The following is a 13,532-nucleotide window of genomic DNA, read 5'->3' as shown; positions in this document are numbered from 1 at the left end:
TTACATTGTGGTACTAGTGTTTTTACTGAATTACAGTTTAAAAATTTTGCATGTTATTGTTTCCTGTTATTGTTCAACATTTTTATTGCTGTTGTTGTAACTTTAATGGTATTCATATTGGTATTTTTGGATGACTAAATACAGACCTGCAAACTCGTAAGAGGAGAAAAAGGTGGCATGTTGGAAAACCAGTCCCCTGTCCCCTGGGGGTCTGGGAGCGTCCTGCTCCAGAAGAAAAATGTTGTGATTTTAACATGTTAACAAAACATTCTGGTGACTGTTTTAGTTAAAAGAGTTAGTTGCATCTTCTGTTTGTGGTTTCTGCAGACATTACTACCTTTACTTTTACCTTTGTACTTGGAAAAAGAGTAGAAAGTAAAGTAAAAACAGTAAAAGCAAATCTACAGTAAAAGTAAAGTTACTTTACTGAGTATTTTTACTTTAGTAATTTATAGTTGTTCATTTAATAGACCTGTCTTATCTTCTCTTTTGTATATTACCATTGTTCTTAAATAAAGCAAAAGTAATGTAATAGAAAAAAAATGCAGACCACGCAATATTTCTTATTTGATTACTCAATTAATCGCCAGAATAATTGATAGATTATGCTTTAATTTTACTGGTCCGGCCCACTTGAGATCAAATTGGTCTGTATGTGGCCCCTGAACTAAAAAGAGTTTGACACCCCCCTGATATAGACGTTGATACAACTACTACACTACTTCAGTATATATCACTCTCATAACACAAGTTAGACATTATGATGTTCCGGACTTTTGCTTTAGGAAATTTTCTCTAACTGGACCTCTTTGAATTTTAGTTGAATACCCCTGCTATATAGGCTTGGTTTTGAATAGAGTTAATACTTGTTTACAGTTAAATGTGTACTTGTTTTCCAAATCTATTTGTGATGATGTGCTTCATGTTTTTTCTGTTTGCCCCATTATAACATTTATAATGAGATTTTTCTTGTCTAGAGCCAACGCTGCGTTGAGAGAGTCTGAGAGTCCTGAACAGCCAGCCGAGATACATCTTGTTTATCATCAAAGGAACCACTGACAATACTTCTGGTAATCATAGTTTGAATGTAGTAGTAGTTCTGTTAGAGCAGTGAAACTGAGTATTTTTATGTGTGTGGGAACCTGTAAATTTAGAAATGAGTTGATAAGAAATTCGGAGTAGAGACTCTGTTTAAGCATTTAAAAATCTAGATCAATTAGGACATGCTGGCTATGACTTTTCTCATTCATAAGAGTCATTGTTTTTTAAATTCTTAAGCAACAGACAGTCCAATGTTGTACATAATTCAAACATTATTATATTATAAAGGTAGCTATTGAGTGTTCATTATTGCACTAAATTAATGTTATACTGCTTTATAAAAACATTAGTGTGTGTGTTTCTGTTGTTTCAGAATGGCTCGACCAAATAAGCAGTTTGTAGCAGAAGCAGAATTCAAACATTGTGATATTATAAAGGCAGCTATTGAGTGTGGGGTCAGCTTTCTAACAAACATTCAAATATTCTACATAATTCAAATATTATATTTACATGGCAGGTATTCAGTGTTGCGTCAGGTTTTTAAGTAATATTCAAATATTCTACATAATTCAAATATTACCTTAAAAAGGCAGCTATGGTGTCAGTGTGGTGTCAGTCATTCTACAAACATTCAAAAATTCCACGTAATTCAAACTTTATTATATTTTAAAGGTAGCTATTCAGTGTGGTGTCAGCCTTTCTAACTAATATTCAAATATTATACATAATTCACGTATTATTACATTATCATGGCAGCCATTCAGTGTGGCTTTAGCTTTTTAACTAATATTCAAATATTATACATAATTCAAACCTTCTTATATCATTCACGCTGCTATTCAGTGTGGCGTCAGGCACACACTGGACCTTGTGTTTACACTGGGTGTAGAAATATCCCCTGTCGAACTCTTGGAGATGACTGTCTCACAAATGTATAATTTTTAACTGTGAATTACCTGTGATCAGTACAGCTACACCCAGCACCTTGCCCACTCGATTTCTTAATGAGCGCAGTATCTTAGAGTTCCGCACACTGTTTGGTGATCAAAGTTCACAACTGTCTGAACATCCCAATACCAATGATCTGGCCAACTGCTTCAATTCAATCTGCTTGTCTACTCTCAATGCCATTGCACCTCTTAAAGTTAGGTCTAAGTCCTCAGCAAGAAAACAACCCTGGATAAATGATGACATTCGCAGCTGCAAAAGAGAATGTAGGAAAGCTGAGCGCAGATGGAAAAAATCCAAGCTCCATGTACATCTCATTACTATGAAGGGGTTATTGTTAAATTTTAACAAAATGGTCAAGAATGCAAGAACATATTATTTTTCTGACCTTATTTCCAAACATCAACACAATCCTAGAGTTTTATTTAAAACGGTTGACCAGTTGCTAAATCCTCTCCCCCCCTGTGCCCCAGCTGGAAGTAATGCTGATTGTGAAATGTTTTTACCCTAAATTCCTTCAGGGGTCCATCCTCTTTTGTAAGAATGAGCAGTTTTTGAAGCAATGTGACCTTCTGACCTTTCCTGAGAGTTGGTAGTTAAGGTTTGTTTCATTACTTGAGGTGTATTTCACCGTCAATATTGTTATTATTTTTATTATTGTTAATAGTGATTTTGAGGACAGTTTTGCTCTAATTTTTGGTCTGAATGCCTTCCTTTCAATATTATTTGGGTTTATTACATTGACACCAGGCCTTTTCTCTGTATTTGCCCACATGTGTATATTATCTTTCCTCATCTCGTTGTGATGGCCCACTAGCAGATGTAGACATAAAATATTTTTATATTGTGGTGGATTTATTGGACCATGATGCTGTATTCGCTGTGTAAAGATTTATTTCATCACAACTTACAATTTACAATTTAATTTAGTAGACATTTTTATCTAAAGTCACGTACATCTGAGAGCTGATACAACACACAAGCAAGGATCTAGTCATGAGAGAACAACACGAATAAGTCCCATGAAGCAAAGTTCAAGTCTGACTGAGAGACTCTGACAATCGTTCCACCAGAATGGAAGAGTCTAGTAAGTGACCTTGAACTCTGTTGTGGTGGTCGAATCTGGTGTCTTTCATTTTAGATTATTAGAACATGATGTTGGTCTAAACCATGGAAGAAAATACAATTGTATTTACCAGAAAATGTAAGTGGTTGTAAGTCACCATTTACGCTTCACTTTCAAAGAAACTGCCCATAAAAACTGTACAGATTTGATATTTGATTAGAACTTTAAAGCGGTGAAGAAATTTTCAGCAAATGCTGCTCTAGATGTGCTTTAATTTTACAGAAATGTCTTCTTAAGGATTAACAGAAGTGTCCATGAACGGCCCAGGGGATATACTGTAAATCTACAGAATTTTCCATTTTAGGGTTGAAAGAAATGTCCACAAACCTAACAGAATATGTACTGATAATTTTTTGCCAGGACATCATTAATTACTCTACAGATTGTTTTCTTACAGTGTAGCTGAGTTAACTAGAAAGAATTAAAAATAAGTTAAAAAATAAATCTGTAATTTTTACCCAGTAAATACATAAATAACCTGAGGCACAGCACATCTTAAGACAGAAGTTGTTGTCCCTTTATGCCACAAGAGGGAGTATATGTTTAATGAGCTCAAGGAATTACATACATCACACACCTTATGATGTGGTGCTATAAAAGAAAGGCTGGGCAGAAATGTATAAAAACACTGCAAACTCTGGCTTTTTTGCAGAATACCAACCATGAAAAGGAAAAAAAATAAGAATTCTTTATTCAAGGGTCAGACAGATACAGCTACCATTTCCTGCCACCTACAAAGTTTTAGAGGAATGGATTTTTTTTTTTAATTCGTATAGATATTCTGGGGCAGTGGTTCTCAAACAGGGGTCTGTGGCACAAGTGGATTGGTGAAAAGTTTTTAGACTCATTAATTAAAAAAAAATATGTAAATAAATATCTAGCCTATAGTTTTATTCATAATTCAACAAATAATATATTTTTAATCTTAGTGCCTTTAGCTATGATGAAATGAGACAGAATAAGCAATGCCTGAACATATCAGAAAATAGAGATAACACAATCAAAGTGACAAAGTCATTTCTGGTTTTGGTTTAACTTCTATTCCAATTGCTGATTTGAGGACATGGACCAAAAAAGCAAGTGGATTTTTCATTGTTATTATTTTTTGTTTGTTTGTTTGTTTGTTTGTTTGATATATCAATATATAATGATATATTGTATATTTGTTATATAACCCTAATTATCAAAGTTAAATACAGTTTGGGAGGGATGATACATAGACCCCTCTTCAAGATCAAGATCCGTTCGCTCACCTGGTAGAACACATGCCTTATTTGCAAAGGTGGACTCCTTTCAGGGTTTCATTCCAGCCCTTGGACATGTGATGCATGTCATCTGTTCTCTCTCTGCCACCTTTCCTATCACATTCTTCAGTCTGCCCTGTTATTAAAGCCAAAAAAATCAAGCTGTAATGTTATTCAATACATAAGACATGATTTTTAATGTCTGTAATGTGGAAACTAGCTTCTAAACCCTGAGTGGAAAATGAAGTGCTTTATACCAGCTAATCTCACTGTTAGGAGATATATTTTAAATTTTGTGTGTCTAGTATAGATTTGAAAAGAATCTCAAGTCAATCTATGTTCGGATTCCTCATTAGCTCAACTGTAATTACACATGTTCCATATGCAAACACTGCATCCTTACTGCAGCGGCCCTGGTTTGATTCCAGTCAGAGTAGGGAGGAGGCTTAAGTGTTTCTTAAGCAGAGGAGAACATGACAAAGAACTGATGAGTGACAGTGAGTTAGTAAAACGCTATGGATTGGACTGTGCGGGGATAACATTTGTGGTCGATCTCATGAGAGACGTGCTCATGTAACAATAATAATGATAAACTTTTTTTTATGTACCACTTTTTTAATGTTACCAAGTACTTTACAAGACAAAATAAAACTAGACAAGGCTGATAAATCTTCCTTAACAACAATAACAATAACACTATGATACCAGAAAATAAAGTGATCATAACAGGGAGACTTTGGTCTGTTACAACTTTCCATCAGCAGAGTGATCACACAATTACAGTGCTTTCACAGTCTTACATGGTGATACAGTTGATTTCATTTCCACTGGATGCCCACATCTGCCAGGCTCACAAAATGGCATTCATGGACACAGGAAGTACAATTAGGCTTACAAAGTATTCAGTTCTTAAAGGATAACTTCAGTATTTTTCAGCCTGGGTCCAATTTCCCCATGTGTATGTGTGTGTATGATTGATGGGGACAAGTCATTTTGAAATTGGTCCAGTATTGAGGGACGCAGATGCAGCCAGCAGTCGCAAAACAAGTTACAACAGTATATATGGGGGTAAATGCCTCCTGTAAAAGTTCATGCATTGAAAGTGCTTTTTTTCCACCACAGACCAGCTCAGATCACCAGTGTAAACTCTGTTAACAGCATGCAAAGCACATCTCTTAACCTTCACTTGCTCCAGGCTGTGTGTGACAAAATCTCATGGGATCTTAGTGTGTTGCCAGAAGAAAACAAAGGAACCATGACTGAGAGCCGGTCAGAGTGGAGTTGGTTGTCCCTGAGTGCAGTTGAGAGTTTCTCTATATCGATAAAAAAAAAAAAAAAAAAAAAAAAAAAAAAGATGCTGAAGTTGTGGCTAATTGTGCTACAAATTGATGCTAACATTCCTGTCCAGACACTGCATCTTGCAGACCATCGGGTCTGCAGTGTACACTTTTCCTAAGATCACTACTGCCAGCCCAAGAAGAGAATACATCCGATTTTAACTCATATGCTACAAGTCTTTAAAGCGGCAGAAAAATTCCTCAAAGTTAAAAGTGTTTGGTGTAAATCATCCCCACTATGGAATAATGGTCACCTTTTATCTAGGGGGAAACCTTTTACTAACAAAGCCTGGGAAGATAAAGGTATTACAACAAGATATTAATGGGGCAAGCACAATCCTTAAGTTCCATACAATATTGACAAACATTCTCTTTTTGGGTCAGTTTGTTAAGCCTATAAAGTTCAGTGGGAATCAGCCTTACAAGAACATCCTATTTTAAGTTGGATACAGTGTGCTCCAGATGAATAGTGGCTTATATATATGACAAATTAAACTTGCTTGGCTTGGGGGAGAGACATAGCTGAGGTGGAACAAGAACTGAAATGGGTTGTAATTTGGAATAACGTTGCTGATGCCTCCTAAAACCCAAACCATCAGTATATATACATTTGAAATTTTGTCGTACAGCATACCTTGAAGGGGACCTATTATACTCATTTTCGGGCCTTTGTATTTGATTTCTGGACTCCTATAGAGCAGCTACACACGATCGCCCGCACAGAAAGCTTTGTAGAGCTTCAGGACGCTGTGCCTCTCGCTGCATCTCTTCCTTGTATTTTCTGCGTCCCGCGAAAACGGTCTGTGTAATGTACTCCACCCCCCCGGCCCTGCTCCATGTACGCCTCCCGCCGAGCCCACTCCGCTGTGATTGGTCACACTCCCGAGGACTTCCGAAGGGCTGACAAGCGCTGCTGAACTCAGCTACCGGCTAATCCAGCTTCGTATTGGCCCGTGTTGACAAAACAGTCCCCTGTGAAGTGCCATAGACAGACAAACACGGAGGTATTTTTCCTTTGCTGGCCGGGAAAAAGCAACTCTATCCACTTCTGCCTGGTGCTCGCCTCTTTAGGAAAGCTAAACAAAGTTAACTTTCCCTCACACCCGAACAATCATTTTTGGAAGCCATTGCTCAACGTACTAACACTGAAATCATTGTAGACAGCAGGGGCCTGTGCTACGAAGGAAGCTCAACACAGCCAGGCTTTCTTTGCACGACAAAGCCTAAAACTGCAATCAGAGATAACGGGTATCATGATGGTGGTTATCAACTCACTTTGTTAATCCAGGCTTTCGTCTTCAGACTCTGTGCGCGTTCATATAAAAGGGGCATTTGTTGCATCATTTGACTCTTCTTCCACATGAAACTTAAGCGATCGCGAGCCTTACTTAAGTCAAATCATCAAGTTGTTACAATTATGAGCTGTGGAAAATATACAAAATACATTACGGCAAAAAGCAACATTGTTGCTGCAACGAAAGCAGGAAAAGAAGAATGCCGTCAGAAAATGACTGATGGACTAAATGTGGTCTTAATGCTGCTGTTTATTCTAACATGAAAACTGCACATTAAACAATAAAACTCCATACAGCAGATTTAAACATGATGAAGTCTGTCTGACACTGTCCTATGATGACAGAGACGTGGACATCACTGAAGTTTTTGACCAACCCAATGTAAAATGAGTGTAACTGATTTAAGATTGGCTGTGATAAATGATGATGAATTTTCTAATCAGTGATCTGAGCTGCAAAATCACAGAGACAAAACAGATAACAGTAAAAAGTATTCAAAGTGTCTGTAGTTGCTTCATCATTATTTTACTGTGTGGATTATATACCATGTCAATTTAAAGTGTTAATATGATCTGGAGCAAACGGGAAAATTGACTCTGCATCACCAAACGGAGGTTACCATCATGACAGCGCGATGCAGACAGTTTGTGCTGCTGTTACATTTTTACATTATATGGATTTGTTCGGTGATATTACGAGCATACAGCTCAGTAATTTTTCAATGTTAACGTCCTCCCTCAGTTAAAAAGCTAAGGACAAAAATTAGTTAAAGAATAGCACGTTTTACAGACGATTTAATTTGAAACTCTGAACATAACCTGCTTTGCGACCAGGTTATGAGTTTAGTAGTTACCATGGTTACCAGGTTAAAAGAGAGCCACATTCGTGACACTGAAAATCCTGGCTTTAGACTCAACATAGCTCGCTAACACATTAATCTCACTTCATAGTTCACCACTCAGGGCAGCGATATAACTTCCGAAGCAGAGCGGGGGAGCAGGCAGGCCTAGAGCACATGCCGGGGTATGACCATATAAGTAAGTCTGGCACGCATTGACGTCAATGTTACTACACCGTTTTAAAAAAAGACAGTAAAACACAGCGTGCAGAGCCATCCAAAACAGCTTGTGGGGCTCGCTTCCAAATGCATGAACCTCATTATTTGACGCTTTGGAATCGTTTAACACAAGTATCCAACATTGTGACAACATTTATAGGTCAGAAAAGAGGAAAAAGCATAATAGGTCCCCTTTAAATAGAATGGAGTTGGCCATGGACATTGCAATCTATACAATTCAAAGCATACAGTTGTTTGACATTGACTGTTAGATACTGGTTGGTTAATGGTTTAATAATTTGTGTATCAATTACTTTGTAGCTGATCAGGTTAATTGCCAGCTAATTATAGTCAGGTTCTAACTGCAGTATGCAATAAATGGTTGTCCTTTGTGTGTGTTTACCTGTCACTCACTGCTGAAAGTACAGAACACAATTTAAAAGAAATTATATTTTATAATAAAGAGATATTAAATGAGTTTTTAGGTTGTCTGATATACTGCATTTATTTATTGGTTTGATTAATGCTTTACAGTAGCTCATCTGGCTTATTATCAGCTAAGCCTGTTTTATTTTCATAGAGTCTAAATATCACCTACTGTTTGTGCACTTTTGTGCCCTACAATGTGGCCAGAAAGCCCCAATAAATTTGAATTCATCATAGGCCAAAGTGACTTCTCCTAAAAATGACCTCATTCCAGGTCTGAGTCTACATTTCCAGTTCTGACAAAGAAAGAACCAATATTTTTATAGTCATACTTGGAAGAAGCTTACCTTAATGGTGATAACGCACTTGCCACTCTGTATTTTACACACAGCAGCAAACTCCTGGAACATAAGTATACACACAAAGTGTTAAAGTCAAAAATATGGTGACACAAAACATTGCGTGGCAAAAACACAATATAGGACAAGCAAATGTATAATTCCTCTGGGATGAAAAAAAGAAACATTCCAAAAACACAGAAATAACCTGATAGTTTAGTCTCACTGGCAAATTTGGCATGAATGTAACGAGTTGTGGCAAAGGACAAACCCATCGTTACTTTGTGATCATCTCATGAAATCTTTGAATTGATACAGAAAAGTACGTAGTAATTTGTGTGTTACTGTATCTTCTGTTTGTTCTGTTTTGTCACGTGCTTCTGTCTTTTATGTGATGCAGAACAGGAATTAGCTGTAAACCAGCTTTAAATGAGTCAGGGCTGTTTAATTTGAACTGTAAACAGTAAAGGTGAACAGTAAAGAAGAGTACAGTAAAGATGGACATTACTATGCTCAATGAAATAATGAAATATAGCAACATGTGGATTGTATCATTTGTCGTGTGATTACTGTTGTTTTGTCAAGGAGACTTTAAAAAGTTTTAACTGGCTCGTGTATCAAAATAAATGTTTTTATTCTTCAGTGCTTATTGTCAAGGTTTATTGCACAAATGCAATAATATGTTTTCCTTTCTTCGTTAAGGACACGTTTTCATTACGAAGACTAGTTCAGTCAGTCTGTCAAAATATGTATCCCCCATTATGTGGGGACACACATTCTGTCAGGCTGTATTTTCAGTCGGCCAAAATATGTATCCCCTGTCTACAAAGCCAGTCTTTACCATATCATCAAGTGTTTTTATTTTACAATTTCTTACCCAGCAAAAGATAAATAACAGAAAAAATTATACATGTCACATGAAAATAAATATCAGTCTAATTTAATTACATACAGCATTCTGAAAGGAACAAATGACCAACATAACATTACATTCTCAAATTAACAACTAGGTAAACATAAAAGATGAATGCTCCATCCTGTCTAGATTACAGTCAATTGTCTACTCATATACAGCATGCTAGCCACGCTCATAGATACACCTCACTAAACTCATCAAACTGTTAAAAACACGGCCAATTATCACTCAAACACATGGCGGACTTTCACCCAACATGTACACATGAACCAGTGAACAGGATGGGTGGTTTCAGTGCTGACGTTTAGACATAATGTAGGATACTGATCCAATGCTTACCTTGCGGAGCAAGCGAAAATAAACTTTGAAAAACATGGCGTCCTACACGGAGCAAATCCCAACACTACGGTGCCCTGGAAGGGATAAACAGAGCGAATCACCAGATCAACTGCAGAACAGGCAGCGCAACAGTACCACCCTGTGACGTAAATAGGCAACTGCCCAACATCAAGTAACTGTCTGACAAAAGGAATTGAGAACCGTAACACCAGTACCTCCTTCCCCAACCTGGGTTGATGACACTGAGGGTGAGATCTGAGTTTGCCATCTAGAAAATCGGAACAATCAGTTAAAAGAAGGTTAAAAAGTGTTAATTAATTAAGTGGTGATAATTTTTTACTTTGTGAAAATTCACTAATATGGATTACTGCACTTTTAACAAACGAGAAATTGTTGTGTAAGCGGCAGTTTTTTAAAGTGATTATATACATATAAACACAGCTTATAAAATTTTATAAATTTTATTATTTTTCTGTTTTTACCTGTTATAATGAAGGAAAACCCCAAACAGAAGTTTAGTGTGCATGTGTAGGCCTACTTTGAAATGAATTAAACACTGAACTATGCGTGCCTATTTGTGTAAAATTAATAAAATAAAAACTAGCCCACTTTAATATAAATAAAACATATAGCAGCACCTTAGCAGCTTAAAAAAAGTAAACATAAAATCAGGAATGTTTGTGACTAAAGTCCATTTCAGTGTGCTGTCATCCTTTTCTGTTTTTGTTTTCCTCAGCCACGTACAGCAATCAGCAACGAAAGCACCTGAACATACAAACAAAACTACATCAGCTTCGGGTCTAAAATAAATGTTTTTCTGAAAAACAATAACCTATTAAATGCTAGTGTTCTCACCTATTTAATGTGACTTGATCTTCATCTGTGAGGCGGGAGCAATATTTGGAATTTATGAAGTTTATGCTCAAGAAAACCTGCTCACATAAGTATGTTGAGCCAAAGATGGACAGGACTTCAAATGGTTTTTCATGTTCATATAAGTGTCGGGAATGGCATTTCATGTTTAAAAAACAAGTTTGTCGGGTTTGGGGGGGGTTTCAATATCACTCCATTAGTGCTCTTTAGCGAGAGCGGCCTTCTGACAGATGACTTTTTCAAGATCCGCTGTCAGGCTTTTGAACTTGGACACCCATAAGTCTTTATCCGCTATGTCGGCCAGTTCAATTTCAAGATTGGGCTGAATTACTCTTGTGAATGCAGAAATGTTCAGCAGGGATGGGTCCATGTCCAGGGGTGTGACAGGGAAGGACAGAGTGTTTTTTTCCCTTTCTGAACTCGCTGAATCTTTCCCCAAATGCTGTTTGAGCGCACAGTGCTTCTGGGTGCAAGATGCAGTGAAACGTCAGCAGCTTTCGATCCAGTGACTTCTGAAGTAAATTCACAAAGCCCTTCTGTGCTCCTCTCATACTACTGTCAGTTGCCACTGACACCAGGTGAGTGTTTTTTTTTTCCTTTGGCTTTTAGGCAACTCACAACAGCCTCACAAATGTCCTCCCCCTGTGTTTGTCCTTTTAGCATCATGAGTTCAATCAGTTCTTCCTGCAGCCCAACAGAGTTTACATATCTGCATAACAGTGCTGTTACATCACTTGACTCATCACAGGCAATTGAATATGCTTGAGCTGAATTGATGTCATGTCAGATGCGCTGATATTTTTATGAACGATTCTTTCATGTATTCTCCATCTGTGAACTGCTTTCTCCGCCTTACGATCTCATGAGCTGCCACAAAACTAGCAGCTGTAGTTGAGTTTGGAGACTGAATGCACTTCTTGAAAGTATGTTTACTCTGCTCAACTTTCCGTTGTAGTTCTGAAATCACTCTCTTTCGCTCATCTCCAGTTTGGTACTTTTCAGCAAATGCTTGTTCTGAAAATGTCTTTCAACGTTACATTTTTTTGTTGTTTGCTAATTTCTCGCCACATATCAAGCACACAGCATTGCTGGCGCTAAAGGCAAAGGAATATGTCCACGGAGAATTAAACTCTCTATTTTCCTCTGAGACTTTTCTTTTTTTGGATTTATTCATGGTTGGCTTACCGAGGGCGAGGGTCGCAAACTCAAGAAGCCGCCTGCAGGTAAAGGTGTGGACAGACGTGGATGTGATGCAGATTTTAGTTGACAGATTATTAAAACTTTTTAAAATTAGTATCACCTCAAACTCCCAAGATAACTGTGCAACAAAATAAATAAAAATAAAATAAATCAAAATTAAATTTTAGAAATCACTGTTATTCATTTTCTTTCTTTTCTTTTATTTTTTGGTCAAAGCCAGAGGGAGCCACTATAAGGAGGCTGAAGAGCCGCTTGCGGCTCCAGAGCCATGGGTTGCCGACCTCTGCCTTAGACCTTCTTGAAGGTCAGTGATATCTTGCTGGTGACTAAGCCATCGAGACCAACGCTGTTGCTCGGTGGCTGACTTGATAGTACTGACTTGTTTAAGGCAGACTTTCGTGGTGTAGTGGAGGATCTGCATGTCCAGGACTGAAATTGCGCTCATCCCGGTGTCTGTTAGAAAAGAATTTTCAGACACTTGAATCTTCTTCATTAAAGTTTCTCCTAACAGCACAGCACAGGACAGCAGACAGAGCTGTGTTAGTAGACAGAAATAATAAAACTGGAGACTTATGATATCAAACACAAACTTAATTATAACTTACCCAAACAATAGTAACAGTAACAGTAACTGCAGTAAAGTTTTAGTACAGAAAACGCTTGTTCAGCTATTATTGTGTGGTGTGTGCTGCCCTCTAGTGGAGTTTATATATGGCATGTATGTATATAGTACAAACATGTCATGAGCTAACTGCGGCCTCCCCCTTATTCCAGCAAAATCCTTTTCCATTTTGCTACATTTTTGGTGTCTGGCAAAGTTTTGACTGAACTGAAGTTCCAGCTCTAATCGTCACGGTTCGCCACTGAGGTGCAATTCAGGGATACTTTCAACAAATGTCTTTTCTTTGGTGCTTCTATGAACAGGTGCTATGAAAAAAAAAAATACAAAAAAAAAGGAAAAAGAAATACCAGTACCTTTTTTATTTTTATTTTTATTATTATTATTATTATTATTATTATTATTGTTGTTGTTGTTATTATTATTATTATTATTATTATTGTTGTTGTTGTTGTTGTTGTTGTTGTTGTTGTTATTACTATTTAATATTTATTCACTGTAAACCTGAGTAAGTTAGGCAAGTACTAGAGTAAAGCTAACTTTTTTTGCGCCAATAAACTCAAAAGTTCAGGGTTATCAGTGCTTAAAATGTTGGAATAAGTGTTACATGTATTCTTTGATTACAGTGAAAATTGAAACTGATCAAGCAAACAGATATTTTCAACACATGCAACTCTAAATTTTCGTTCACCTTACTCACTGCAAGAGCTGAATAATTTTCAGTATGAAAACTAGGTGTGTCACAGTAAAATGCAGAAAAAGCTACAACAACA

Source organism: Lutjanus erythropterus, unplaced genomic scaffold (assembly GCF_056507025.1).
Source record: "Lutjanus erythropterus isolate fLutEry1 unplaced genomic scaffold, fLutEry1.hap2 Scaffold_157, whole genome shotgun sequence".
Lineage (NCBI taxonomy): Eukaryota > Metazoa > Chordata > Actinopteri > Lutjaniformes > Lutjanidae > Lutjanus > Lutjanus erythropterus.
The sequence above is the reverse complement of the archived record's forward strand: the minus strand, read 5'-3'. Positions refer to the sequence as shown.